At 35.6% G+C, this 15,653-nt stretch overlaps 1 pseudogene; it reads left to right on the forward strand.

Annotated features, from left to right (window-relative positions):
- Window positions 1–7,707: 7,707 nt before the first annotated feature.
- Window positions 7,708–14,551, forward strand: LOC122625671 (annotated as a pseudogene).
- Window positions 14,552–15,653: the final 1,102 nt, after the last annotated feature.

Below are 15,653 nucleotides of genomic sequence, written 5' to 3' on the forward strand. Positions count from 1 at the left end.
CACAGTTTGATTGGAAATTTAATTACGAATTCAACGAGATATGACATTCCATATTTGGACCCATATTTCAAATGTTCTGATCAAAATACTGATATTTAAATCGCAAAAAAACAGAAAATCGATTTTCGGACAAAATCCAAAAATCATAATCAAAAATTGGAAAAAATTAAAAAAAATCATTTTTTTTGTAAGCACAGTTCGATTGGAAATTTAATTACGAATTCAACGAGATATGACATTCCATATTTGGACCCATATTTCAATGTTCTGATCAAAATACTGATATTTAAATCGCAAAAAAACAGAAAATCGATTTTCGGACAAAATCCAAAAATCATCATCAAAAATTGGAAAAAATTTAAAAAAATCATTTTTTTTTGTAAACACAGTTGATTGGAAATTTAATTACGAATTCAACGAGATATGACATTCCATATTTGGACCCATATTTCAAATGTTCTGATCAAAATACTGATATTTAAATCGCAAAAAAACAGAAAATCGATTTTCGGACAAAATCCAAAAATCATCATCAAAAATTGGAAAAAAATTAAAAAAAATCATTTTTTTTGGTAAACACAGTTGATTGGAAATTTAATTACGAATTCAACGAGATATGACATTCCATATTTGGACCCATATTTCAATGTTCTGATCAAAATACTGATATTTAAATCGCAAAAAAACAGAAAATCGATTTTCGGACAAAATCCAAAAATCATCATCAAAAATTGGAAAAAATTAAAAAAATCATTTTTTTTGTAAACACAGTTTGATTGGAAATTTAATTACGAATTCAACGAGATATGACATTCCATATTTGGACCCATATTTCAAATGTTCTGATCAAAATACTGATATTTAAATCGCAAAAAAACAGAAAATCGATTTTCGGACAAAATCCAAAATCATCATCAAAAATTGGAAAAAATTTAAAAAAATCATTTTTTTTGTAACACAGTTTGATTGGAAATTTAATTACGAATTCAACGAGATATGACATTCCATATTTGGACCCATATTTCGAATGTTCTGATCAAAATACTGATATTTAAATCGCAAAAAACAGAAAATCGATTTTCGGACAAAATCCAAAAATCATCATCAAAAATTGGAAAAAATTAAAAAAAAATTCATTTTTTTTGTAAACACAGTTTGATTGGAAATTTAATTACGAATTCAACGAGATATGACATTCCATATTTGGACCCATATTTCAATGTTCTGATCAAAATACTGATATTTAAATCGCAAAAAAACAGAAAATCGATTTTCGGACAAAATCCAAAAATCATCATCAAAAATTGGAAAAAATTAAAAAAAAATTCATTTTTTTTGTAACACAGTTGATTGGAAATTTAATTACGAATTCAACGAGATATGACATTCCATATTTGGACCCATATTTCAAATGTTCTGATCAAAATACTGATATTTAAATCGCAAAAAAACAGAAAATCGATTTTCGGACAAAATCCAAAAATCATCATCAAAAATTGGAAAAAATTAAAAAAAAATCATTTTTTTTGGTAACACAGTTGATTGGAAATTTAATTACGAATTCAACGAGATATGACATTCCATATTTGGACCCATATTTCAAATGTTCTGATCAAAATACTGATATTTAAATCGCAAAAAAACAGAAAATCGATTTTCGGACAAAATCCAAAAATCATCATCAAAAATTGGAAAAAATTTAAAAAAAATCATTTTTTTTGTAAACACAGTTTGATTGGAAATTTAATTACGAATTCAACGAGATATGACATTCCATATTTGGACCCATATTTCAAATGTTCTGATCAAAATACTGATATTTAAATCGCAAAAAAACAGAAAATCGATTTTCGGACAAAATCCAAAAATCATCATCAAAAATTGGAAAAAATTAAAAAAAAATCATTTTTTTTGTAAGCACAGTTGATTGGAAATTTAATTACGAATTCAACGAGATATGACATTCCATATTTGGACCCATATTTCAATGTTCTGATCAAAATACTGATATTTAAATCGCAAAAAAACAGAAAATCGATTTTCGGACAAAATCCAAAAATCATCATCAAAAATTGGAAAAAATTAAAAAAAATCATTTTTTTTGTAACACAGTTCGATTGGAAATTTAATTACGAATTCAACGAGATATGACATTCCATATTTGGACCCATATTTCAAATGTTCTGATCAAAATACTGATATTTAAATCGCAAAAAAACAGAAAATCGATTTTCGGACAAAATCCAAAAATCATCATCAAAAATTGGAAAAAATTTAAAAAAATGCATTTTTTTTGGTAAACACAGTTTGATTGGAAATTTAATTACGAATTCAACGAGATATGACATTCCATATTTGGACCCATATTTCAATGTTCTGATCAAAATACTGATATTTAAATCGCAAAAAAACAGAAAATCGATTTTCGGACAAAATCCAAAAATCATCATCAAAAATTGGAAAAAATTAAAAAAAATCATTTTTTTTGTAACACAGTTTGATTGGAAATTTAATTACGAATTCAACGAGATATGACATTCCATATTTGGACCCATATTTCGAATGTTCTTATCAAAATACTGATATTTAAATCGCAAAAAACAGAAAATCGATTTTCGGACAAAATCCAAAAATCATCATCAAAAATTGGAAAAAATTAAAAAACAAATTCATTTTTTTGTAAGCACAGTTCGATTGGAAATTTAATTACGAATTCAACGAGATATGACATTCCATATTTGGGCCCATATTTCAAATGTTCTGATCAAAATACTGATATTTAAATCGCAAAAAAACAGAAAATCGATTTTCGGACAAAATCCAAAAATCATCATCAAAAATTGGAAAAAATTAAAAAATAATTCATTTTTTTTGTAAACACAGTTGATTGGAAATTTAATTACGAATTCAACGAGATATGACATTCCATATTTGGACCCATATTTCAAATGTTCTGATCAAAATACTGATATTTAAATCGCAAAAAAACAGAAAATCGATTTTCGGACAAAATCCAAAAATCATCATCAAAAATTGGAAAAAATTTAAAAAAATCATTTTTTTTGGTAACACAGTTTGATTGGAAATTTAATTACGAATTCAACGAGATATGACATTCCATATTTGGACCCATATTTCAAATGTTCTGATCAAAATACTGATATTTAAATCGCAAAAAACAGAAAATCGATTTTCGGACAAAATCCAAAAATCATCATCAAAATTGGAAAAAATTTAAAAAAAATGCATTTTTTTTGTAAACACAGTTTGATTGGAAATTTAATTACGAATTCAACGAGATATGACATTCCATATTTGGACCCATATTTCAAATGTTCTGATCAAAATACTGATATTTAAATCGCAAAAAAACAGAAAATCGATTTTCGGACAAAATCCAAAAATCATCATCAAAAATTGGAAAAAATTAAAAAAAATCATTTTTTTTGTAACACAGTTTGATTGGAAATTTAATTACGAATTCAACGAGATATGACATTCCATATTTGGACCCATATTTCAAATGTTCTGATCAAAATACTGATATTTAAATCGCAAAAAAACAGAAAATCGATTTTCGGACAAAATCCAAAAATCATCATCAAAAATTGGAAAAAATTAAAAAAAATTCATTTTTTTTGTAACACAGTTGATTGGAAATTTAATTACGAATTCAACGAGATATGACATTCCATATTTGGACCCATATTTCAAATGTTCTGATCAAAATACTGATATTTAAATCGCAAAAAAACAGAAAATCGATTTTCGGACAAAATCCAAAAATCATCATCAAAAATTGGAAAAAATTTAAAAAAATCATTTTTTTTGGTAAACACAGTTTGATTGGAAATTTAATTACGAATTCAACGAGATATGACATTCCATATTTGGACCCATATTTCAATGTTCTGATCAAAATACTGATATTTAAATCGCAAAAAAACAGAAAATCGATTTTCGGACAAAATCCAAAAATCATCATCAAAAATTGGAAAAAATTAAAAAAAATTCATTTTTTTTGTAAGCACAGTTGATTGGAAATTTAATTACGAATTGAGATATGACATTCCATATTTGGACCCATATTTCAAATGTTCTGATCAAAATACTGATATTTAAATCGCAAAAAAACAGAAAATCGATTTTCGGACAAAATCCAAAAATCATCATCAAAAATTGGAAAAAATTTAAAAAAATGCATTTTTTTTGGTAAACACAGTTTGATTGGAAATTTAATTACGAATTCAACGAGATATGACATTCCATATTTGGACCCATATTTCAAATGTTCTGATCAAAATACTGATATTTAAATCGCAAAAAAACAGAAAATCGATTTTCGGACAAAATCCAAAAATCATCATCAAAAATTGGAAAAAATTTAAAAAAAAATGCAATTTTTTTTTGGTAAACACAGTTTGATTGGAAATTTAATTACGAATTCAACGAGATATGACATTCCATATTTGGACCCATATTTCAAATGTTCTGATCAAAATACTGATATTTAAATCGCAAAAAAACAGAAAATCGATTTTCGGACAAAATCCAAAAATCATCATCAAAAATTGGAAAAAATTAAAAAAATGCATTTTTTTTGGTAAGCACAGTTGATTGGAAATTTAATTACGAATTCAACGAGATATGACATTCCATATTTGGACCCATATTTCAATGTTCTGATCAAAATACTGATATTTAAATCGCAAAAAAACAGAAAATCGATTTTCGGACAAAATCCAAAAATCATCATCAAAAATTGGAAAAAATTAAAAAACAAATTCATTTTTTTTGTAAGCACAGTTCGATTGGAAATTTAATTACGAATTCAACGAGATATGACATTCCATATTTGGACCCATATTTCAAATGTTCTGATCAAAATACTGATATTTAAATCGCAAAAAAACAGAAAATCGATTTTCGGACAAAATCCAAAAATCATCATCAAAAATTGGAAAAAATTTAAAAAAAATTCATTTTTTTTGGTAAACACAGTTTGATTGGAAATTTAATTACGAATTCAACGAGATATGACATTCCATATTTGGACCCATATTTCAAATGTTCTGATCAAAATACTGATATTTAAATCGCAAAAAAACAGAAAATCGATTTTCGGACAAAATCCAAAAATCATCATCAAAAATCGGAAAAAAATGTTAAAAAAAATGCATTTTTTTGGTAAACACAGTTTGATTGGAAATTTAATTACGAATTCAACGAGATATGACATTCCATATTTGGACCCATATTTCAAATGTTCTGATCAAAATACTGTTAAATATCGCAAAAAAACAGAAAATCAATTTTCGGACAAAATCCAAAAATCATCATCAAATATTGGAAAAAAATTTTTTAAAAATTCATTTTTTTTGTAAGCACAGTTCGATTGGAAATTTAATTACGAATTCCACGAGATATGACATTCCATATTTGGACCCATAATTTAAATGTTCTGATCAAAATACTGATATTTAAATCGCAAAAAAACAGAAAATCGATTTTCGGACAAAATCCAAAAATCATCATCAAAAATTGAAAAAAACTTTAAAAAAAATGCATTTTTTTTGGTAAACATAGTTTGATTGGAAATTTAATTACGAATTCAACGAGATATGACATTCCATATTTGGACCCATATTTCAAATGTTCTATCAAAATACTGATATTTAAATCGCAAAAAAACAGAAAATCGATTTTCGGACAAAATCCAAAAATCATCATCAAAAATTGGAAAAAATTAAAAAACAAATTCATTTTTTTTGTAACACAGTTTGATTGGAAATTTAATTACGAATTCCACGAGATATGACATTCCATATTTGGACCCATATTTTAAATGTTCTGATCAAAATACTGATATTTAAATCGCAAAAGAACAGAAAATCGATTTTCGGACAAAATTCAAAAATCATCATCATAAATTGGAAAAAATTAAAAAAAAAAAATTTTTTTTTTTGTAAACACAGTTTGATTGGAAATTTAATTACGAATTCAACGAGATATGACATTCCATATTTGGACCCATATTTCAAATGTTCTGATCAAAATACTGATATTTAAATCGCAAAAAAACAGAAAATCGATTTTCGGACAAAATCCAAAAATCATCATCAAAAATTGGAAAAAAATTTTAAAAAAATGCTTTTTTTTTGGTAAACACAGTTTGATTGGAAATTTAATTACGAATTCAACGAGATATGACATTCCATATTTGGACCCATATTTCAAATGTTCTGATCAAAATACTGATATTTAAATCGCAAAAAAACAGAAAATCGATTTTCGGACAAAATCCAAAAATCATCATCAAAAATTGGAAAAAATTAAAAAAAAATTCATTTTTTTTGTAACACAGTTTGATTGGAAATTTAATTACGAATTCAACGAGATATGACATTCCATATTTGGACCCATATTTCAAATGTTCTGATCAAAATACTGATATTTAAATCGCAAAAAAACAGAAAATCGATTTTCGGACAAAATCCAAAAATCATCATCAAAAATTGGAAAAAAATTTAAAAAAATGCATTTTTTTTGGAAACACAGTTTGATTGGAAATTTAATTACGAATTCAACGAGATATGACATTCCATATTTGGACCCATATTTCGAATGTTCTGATCAAAATACTGATATTTAAATCGCAAAAAAACAGAAAATCGATTTTCGGACAAAATCCAAAAATCATCATCAAAAATTCTTTTTTTTTTGTAAGCACAGTTCGATTGGAAATTTAATTACGAATTCAACGAGATATGACATTCCATATTTGGACCCATATTTCAAATGTTCTGGTCAAAATACTGATATTTAAATCGCAAAAAAACAGAAAATCGATTTTCGGACAAAATCCAAAAATCATCATCAAAAATTGGAAAAAAATTTAAAAAAAATGCATTTTTTTTGGTAAACACAGTTTGATTGGAAATTTAATTACGAATTCAACGAGATATGACATTCCATATTTGGACCCATATTTCAAATGTTCTGATCAAAATACTGATATTTAAATCGCAAAAAAACAGAAAATCGATTTTCGGACAAAATCCAAAAATCATCATCAAAAATTGGAAAAAAATTTTTAAAAAATGCATTTTTTTTGGTAGACACAGTTTGATTGGGAATTTAATTACGAATTCAACGAGATATGACATTTCATATTTGGACCCATATTTCGAATGTTCTGATCAAAATACTGATATTTAAATCGCAAAAAAACAGAAAATCGATTTTCGGACAAAATCCAACAATCATTATCAAAAATAGGAAAAAATTAAAAAAAAATTCTTTTTTTTTTGTAAGCACAGTTCGATTGGAAATTTAATTACGAATTCAACGAGATATGACATTCCATATTTGGACCCATATTTCAAATGTTCTGGTCAAAATACTAATATTTAAATCGCAAAAAAACAGAAAATCGATTTTCGGACAAAATCCAAAAATCATCATCAAAAATTGGAAAAAAATTTAGAAAAAATGCTTTTTTTTTGGTAAACACAGTTTGATTGGGAATTTAATTACGAATTTAACGAGATATAACATTCCATATTTGGACCCATATTTCAAATGTTCTGGTCAAAATACTAATATTTAAATCGCAAAAAAACAGAAAATCGATTTTCGGACAAAATCCAAAAATCATCATCAAAAATTGGAAAAAAATTTTGAAAAAATGCATTTTGATTGGAAATTTAATTACGAATTCAACGAGATATGCCATTCCATATTTGGACCCATATTTCAAATGTTCTGGTCAAAATACTGATATTTAAATCGCAAAAAAACAGAAAATCGATTTTCGGACAAAATCCAAAAATCATCATCAAAAATTGGAAAAAAATTTAAAAAAAATGCATTTTTTTTTGGTAAACACAGTTTGATTGGAAATTTAATTACGAATTCAACGAGATATAACATTCCATATTTGGACCCATATTTCGAATGTTCTTATCAAAATACTGATATTTAAATCGCAAAAAAACAGAAAATCGATTTTCGGACAAAATCCAAAAATCATTATCAAAAATTGGAAAAAATTAAAATAAAAATTAATTTTTTTTGTAAGCACAGTTCGATTGGAAATTTAATTACGAATTCAACGAGATATGACATTCCATATTTGGACCCATATTTCAAATGTTCTGGTCAAAATACTAATATTTAAATCGCAAAAAAAAAGAAAATCGATTTTCGGACAAAATCAAATCATCATCAAAAATTGGAAAAAAATTTAAAAAAAATGCATTTTTTTTTGTAAACACAGTTTGATTGGAAATTGGATAGGGGCGAAAGACCAATCGAACCATCTAGTAGCTGGTTCCTTCCGAAGTTTCCCTCAGGATAGCTGGTGCATTTTAATATTATATAAAATAATCTTATCTGGTAAAGCGAATGATTAGAGGCCTTAGGGTCGAAACGATCTTAACCTATTCTCAAACTTTAAATGGGTAAGAACCTTAACTTTCTTGATATGAAGTTCAAGGTTATGATATAATGTGCCCAGTGGGCCACTTTTGGTAAGCAGAACTGGCGCTGTGGGATGAACCAAACGTAATGTTACGGTGCCCAAATTAACAACTCATGCAGATACCATGAAAGGCGTTGGTTGCTTAAAACAGCAGGACGGTGATCATGGAAGTCGAAATCCGCTAAGGAGTGTGTAACAACTCACCTGCCGAAGCAACTAGCCCTTAAAATGGATGGCGCTTAAGTTGTATACCTATACATTACCGCTAAAGTAGATGATTTATATTACTTGTGATATAAATTTTGAAACTTTAGTGAATAGGAAGGTACAATGGTATGCGTAGAAGTGTTTGGCGTAAGCCTGCATGGAGCTGCCATTGGTACAGATCTTGGTGGTAGTAGCAAATAATCGAATGAGACCTTGGAGGACTGAAGTGGAGAAGGGTTTCGATTGAACAGTGGTTGATCACGAGTTAGTCGGTCCTAAGTTCAAGGCGAAAGCCGAAAATTTTCAAGTAAAACAAAAATGCCAAACTACATACAAAAAGCGAATATAATACACTTGAATAATTTTGAACGAAAGAGAATACGGTTCCAATTCCGTAACCTGTTGAGTATCCGTTTGTTATTAAATATGGGCCTCGTGCTCATCCTGGCAACAGGAACGACCATAAAGAAGCCGTCGAGAGATATCGGAAGAGTTTTCTTTTCTGTTTTATAGCCGTACTACCATGGAAGTCTTTCGCAGAGAGATATGGTAGATGGGCTAGAAGAGCATGACATATACTGTTGTGTCGATATTTTCTCCTCGGACCTTGAAAATTTATGGTGGGGACACGCAAACTTCTCAACAGGCCGTACCAATATCCGCAGCTGGTCTCCAAGGTGAAGAGTCTCTAGTCGATAGAATAATGTAGGTAAGGGAAGTCGGCAAATTAGATCCGTAACTTCGGGATAAGGATTGGCTCTGAAGATTGAGATAGTCGGGCTTGATTGGGAAACAATAACATGGTTTATGTGCTCGTTCTGGGTAAATAGAGTTTCTAGCATTTATGTTAGTTTCTTGTTCCCCGGATAGTTTAGTTACGTAGCCAATTGTGGAACTTTCTTGCTAAAATTTTTAAGAATACTATTTGGGTTAAACCAATTAGTTCTTATTAATTATAACGATTATCAATTAACAATCAATTCAGAACTGGCACGGACTTGGGGAATCCGACTGTCTAATTAAAACAAAGCATTGCGATGGCCCTAGCGGGTGTTGACACAATGTGATTTCTGCCCAGTGCTCTGAATGTCAAAGTGAAGAAATTCAAGTAAGCGCGGGTCAACGGCGGGAGTAACTATGACTCTCTTTTCGGGGAACATGGGGTAAAGGTGAGTAGAGGGGGAGTATTTTTATACTCTGCAACTCATAAGTCTTGCCTTTACTCAAGTCGACTCAAAACCTCCTCGTGGTGTTTCCCGGTAATGTTAAACTTGTTTAGCAGCTAATTTGAGCGGCGAGTCTTTCCGAAAGGGTTGGTTCCCCTGACGAAAGATAATCATATTGGTACCACAAATTTACAAAACGAGCCTCGGATATTTACTAATGATCTGTTGACGACACGACCCTCCGTGGATCACGTCCCGGAGGACCAATATGAACCAAACGCAGCGGCTACTCTATCAAGGGTTCCCTGCACAGTATGTGACCGGTCCTTTAACAGTAAGAGAGGACTCGGTGTTCACATGCGATCTCGGCACCCAGACGAACTTGATGAAGAACGTCGACGTGTCGATATAAAAGCAAGGTGGAGTGAGGAAGAGAAGTGGATGATGGCGAGAAAGGAGGTTGAGCTCATGGCAAATGGTTTTAAACACATAAACAAGCAACTAGCGGTGTATTTTGCAAACCGTAGCGTCGAAGCCATTAAAAAGCTGAGACAGAGGGGCGATTATAAGGAGAAAATAGAGCAGATAAGAGGGCAATCCGCTCTCGCCCCAGAAGTTGCTAATCTAACCATAAGGCGCCGCCCTAGTAGAAGTGAGCAAGACCACCAAGTACCAACGTCAGAAGCATCTCCAATCACTCCGCTCGAACAGTCGAACAGGGAAATTTTGCGGACGCTGCGTGGGTATAGCCCCGTAGTATGCCCTTCCAAATGGAGAGCCCAAGAATTACAAACTATCATTGATAGGGCGGAATTTGAGGGAAAGGAAACCACTCTCCAATGCTTATCGCTCTACCTCCAGGGAATTTTTCCGGTACAGGGTGTACGACACACGCTGACGAGACCTCCTCGGAGACCTCGGAATAGGAGGGAAAGCAGAAGGCAGCAGTACGCTGTCGTCCAGCGAAACTGGGATAAGCATAAAGGAAGGTGCATTAAGTCCCTGCTTAATGGAACTGATGAGTCGGTAATGCCAAGCCGAGCATTTATGGAGCCCTACTGGAGAGAAGTAATGACTCAGCCTAGCCCAAGCTCTTGCAATGGAGAAGTGATTCGTACGGATCACTCGCTTGAGACGGTATGGTCTGCAATAACGGAGCAAGACCTTAGGGCATCAAGAGTTTCATTATCTTCATCTCCGGGGCCTGACGGGGTAACTCCAAAAACTGCCAGGGAGGTGCCGTCAGGTATTATGCTACGCATAATGAACCTAATTCTATGGTGCGGTAACTTACCTCACTCTATCCGACTGGCCAGAACCATCTTCATCCCGAAGACGGTGACGGCAAAGCGACCGCAAGACTTTCGTCCAATATCGGTGCCTTCCGTCCTGGTAAGACAGCTAAATGCCATCTTGGCAACCCGATTGACCTCATCAATCGATTGGGACCCGCGCCAGCGGTGCTTCTTACCAACCGACGGTTGCGCCGATAATGCGACGATAGTTGACTTAGTCCTGAGGCATAGCCATAAGTACTTTAAATCTTGCTACATCGCCAACTTAGATGTTAGCAAAGCATTTGACTCATTGTCACATGCAGCAATATATGGGACATTACGAGCTTATGGTGCGCCGAAGGGTTTTGTTGACTATGTACAGAAGACGTACGAGGGCGGTGGTATCAGTCTCAACGGGGAAGGTTGGTGTTCAGAGGAATTCGTGCCTGCTAGAGGAGTGAAGCAGGGCGACCCTTTGTCCCCCATTTTATTTAACTTGGTCATCGGCCGGTTACTTAGAGCCCTACCTAGCGAGATTGGTACCAAGGTCGGAAATGCCATGATAAACGCTGCTGCATTTGCAGATGATTTGGTACTATTTGCGGAAACTCGGATGGGACTTCAAACTTTGTTGGACAAGACTATGGACTTTTTATCCATCGTCGGCCTTAAACTTAATGCTGATAAGTGCTTTACTGTCGGTATTAAGGGCCAGCCGAAACAGAAGTGTACTGTGCTAGAGGCACAGAGCTTCTGCGTGAGAGAGAGAGAGATTCCAACACTGAAGCGTACTGACGAGTGGAAGTATCTCGGTATACACTTCACTGCAAGTGGGAGGGTTCGATGCAATCCGGCAGAGGACATTGGTCCAAAGCTACAAAGATTGTCAGAGGCCCCCCATAAGCCACAACAGAGGTTGTTCGCCCTTCGGACTGTCCTGATCCCACAACTCTATCACAAGTTATCCCTTGGGAGTGTGACGATAGGCGTCTTACGAAAGACTGACAAGCTAATACGTTTCTATGTGCGAAGATGGCTAAATCTTCCGTCGGATGTGCCGATAGCATTCGTTCATGCCCCCCCAAAATGTGGGGGTCTCGGAATTCCATCACTAAGATGGGTAGCACCAATGTTACGACTTAGACGATTGAGCAACATAAAATGGCCCCACCTCGTACAATCCGAGGAAGCCAGCTCCTTCATCGAAGCGGAAAACAAAGGGCCCGAGGTAGATTGATAGCTGAACAAAATGAATTGTTATCGCGTCCGGCAATAGAAAAGTATTGGGCGAACAGGTTGTACCTCTCCGTTGATGGTGGCGGACTCCGTGAAGCGGGCCACTATGGTCCTCAACACGGGTGGGTTAGTCAGCCCACGCGTTTACTAACAGGAAAGGAATATTTAGACGGTATTCGGCTGCGGATAAATGCCCTACCCACAAAGTCTCGCACTACGAGGGGAAGGCACGAATTGGAGAGGCAGTGTAGTGCAGGATGTGATGCTCCCGAAACAACAAACCACATTATGCAAAAATGCTATCGTTCGCATGGGAGGCGAGTAGCTAGACACAACTGCGTAGTAAATCGAATCAAGCGGGGACTTGAGGAGAGAGGCTGCGTGGTCATTGCCGAACCAAGTCTGCAGTGCGAATCGGCCTTAATAAACCGGACCTGGTGGTACTCCGACCAAATCACATTGATGTGATTGACGTGCAGGTTGTGACAGACGGACATTCTATGGACGAAGCGCATCAGCGCAAAATCAATAGATACGACAGACCGGACATACGAACTGAATTGCGTCGCCGATTCAAAGCCGCAGGTGACATCGAGTTTCACTCTGCCACCCTAAACTGGAGGGGGATTTGGAGTGGTCAATCCGTAAAACGATTGATTACGAAGGGTCTCCTCAGCAAATATGATAGTCATATCATTAGCGTCCAGGTTATGAGAGGCAGTCTTGGCTGTTTTAGACAGTTCATGTACCTTAGCGGGTTTTCTCGTGATTGGACGTAGCTTAAAACGTTTGGTTCACATACATCTGCCTGCTGCCTTGGCATAATATCAAAAAGGCATAAACATCGCACAATAATGGTGAAAACGGCTATGAGGATGGATTTAGTACGTAGGCGTTGCGGAACTTCGGTTCAGATAGAGCAATGAATCGTGCATGCTAGGAAACTGACCAAATGATGGCAGCCCTAGTATCTTTCGAAGATTTCCATACCTTTCCGATCAAAAATAGCCAAATGCCTCGTCATCTAATTAGTGACGCGCATGAATGGATTAACGAGATTCCAACTGTCCCTATCTACTATCTAGCGAAACCACAGCCAAGGGAACGGGCTTGGAATAATTAGCGGGGAAAGAAAACCCTTTTGAGCTTGACTCTAATCTGGCAGTGTAAGGAGACTAAGAGGTGTAGAATAAGTGTGAGATATTAGACCTCGGTTTGGTATCGTCAATGAAATACCACTACTCTTATTGTTTCCTTACTTACTTGATTAAATGGAACGTGTATCATTTCCTAGCCATTATACGGATATATTTATTATATCTTATGGTATTGGGTTTTGATGCAAGCTTCTTGATCAAAGTATCACGAGCTTGTTATATAATCGCAAACAAATTCTTTAATAAAACGATGCATTTATGTATTTTTGATTTGAAAATTTGGTATAACTCCAATTACTCAGGTATGATCCAGTTCAAGGACATTGCCAGGTAGGGAGTTTGACTGGGGCGGTACATCTCTCAAATAATAACGGAGGTGTCCCAAGGCCAGCTCAGTGCGGACAGAAACCACACATAGAGCAAAAGGGCAAATGCTGACTTGATCTCGGTGTTCAGTACACACAGGGACAGCAAAAGCTCGGCCTATCGATCCTTTTGGTTTAAAGAGTTTTTAACAAGAGGTGTCAGAAAAGTTACCATAGGGATAACTGGCTTGTGGCGGCCAAGCGTTCATAGCGACGTCGCTTTTTGATCCTTCGATGTCGGCTCTTCCTATCATTGTGAAGCAAAATTCACCAAGCGTTGGATTGTTCACCCATGCAAGGGAACGTGAGCTGGGTTTAGACCGTCGTGAGACAGGTTAGTTTTACCCTACTAATGACAAAACGTTGTTGCGACAGCATTCCTGCGTAGTACGAGAGGAACTGCAGGTACGGACCAATGGCACAATACTTGTTCGAGCGAACAGTGGTATGACGCTACGTCCGTTGGATTATGCCTGAACGCCTCTAAGGTCGTATCCGTGCTGGACTGCAATGATAAATAAGGGGCAATTTGCATTGTATGGCTTCTAAACCATTTAAAGTTTATAATTTACTTTATAAACGACAATGGATGTGATGCCAATGTATTTTGTAACATAGTAAATTGGGAGGATCTTCGATCTTCTTCCATCCTGTCCCAGGTCTGCAGCAAGTAGGCCTGCACATAGCCTTCTGGAATGCCAACGGCCTGGTCAGACACAGGCTCGAAGTGGAACACTTCATGCTAACAAATGCAATAGATATCTTACTCATATCGGAGACGCACTTCACCAACAGGTCGTATATCCATTTAAGGGGCTACGACTTCATCCACGCTAACCATCCCAGTGGAAGAGGTCACGGAGGAGCGGCCTTATTAATCAAAAAGGGCATCAGATACAGCAGGGAAGCTACTCTGAAGGAGGACTGGGTGCAGTGCGCCAAGGTGGACGTAGCCAGCCCACTAGGCAAAGTCACCATTGCCTCAGCCTACATCCCCCCTAAAAGCAAGGTAACCGAGGGCCAATTTAACATGCTCCTGAGCGACATGGGGGCGATCGAACTCTCGCCGAGTGAAGACGTGCCTACGGACAACCGCGCTGCGTAAAGCTCACACGTACAACAACAACGACACCGTCACCGATAAGGCCAACCTTATCTTCGCCCACGCGCTGTGATTGGTCGCCGCGATCGTGTGATCGTAAAACGTGCGCCTTATCGCATCTAAACACGTGCAACCGCGTGTGCGTGTTCTAGTAAACAAATAAACTGCCAAAAGGGACAGCGAAAACAATTAGCGCCAACGCAGTACAGACTGCTCAAAAGGCAGTTTTGTCTGCACAAGTGCCCGATCTCCCCTCTCCCCCCCGCCACCAAGATGGACTGGCAATCCGCCCCCCCCCCCCCGAGATCTCCTAAGGCAGCCGCTCCGCCTAGGAAAAAGGCCAACGGAGCAGCGAAAAACGGAGGAAGGTCCAGCGACGACTCCAGCACGACCACCGAGCCGGGCGAAATCAAGCGTAAGACCGCCAGGAAGCCCAAAGAGGCCAGCAAAGATGCACCCAGCACCAGCGCAGCAGCCCGGGCGAGGCAAATCCGGATGGAAAGGCTGAAGGGCAACGCATTTGCCCTCCTCTCTGGAGACGACAGCGACGATGACAGCGACGACGATACGCCCCAGGAGAAACGCCAACCCGCCCCGCCGAAAAATCAACCCGACCAGAAAAAGACCATTAAGCCGTCGCCCATATTCATCCCCGACGTCA

This window comes from Drosophila teissieri, unplaced genomic scaffold, assembly GCF_016746235.2.
Source record: "Drosophila teissieri strain GT53w unplaced genomic scaffold, Prin_Dtei_1.1 Segkk53_quiver_pilon_scaf, whole genome shotgun sequence".
Taxonomy (NCBI): Eukaryota; Metazoa; Arthropoda; class Insecta; order Diptera; family Drosophilidae; genus Drosophila; species Drosophila teissieri.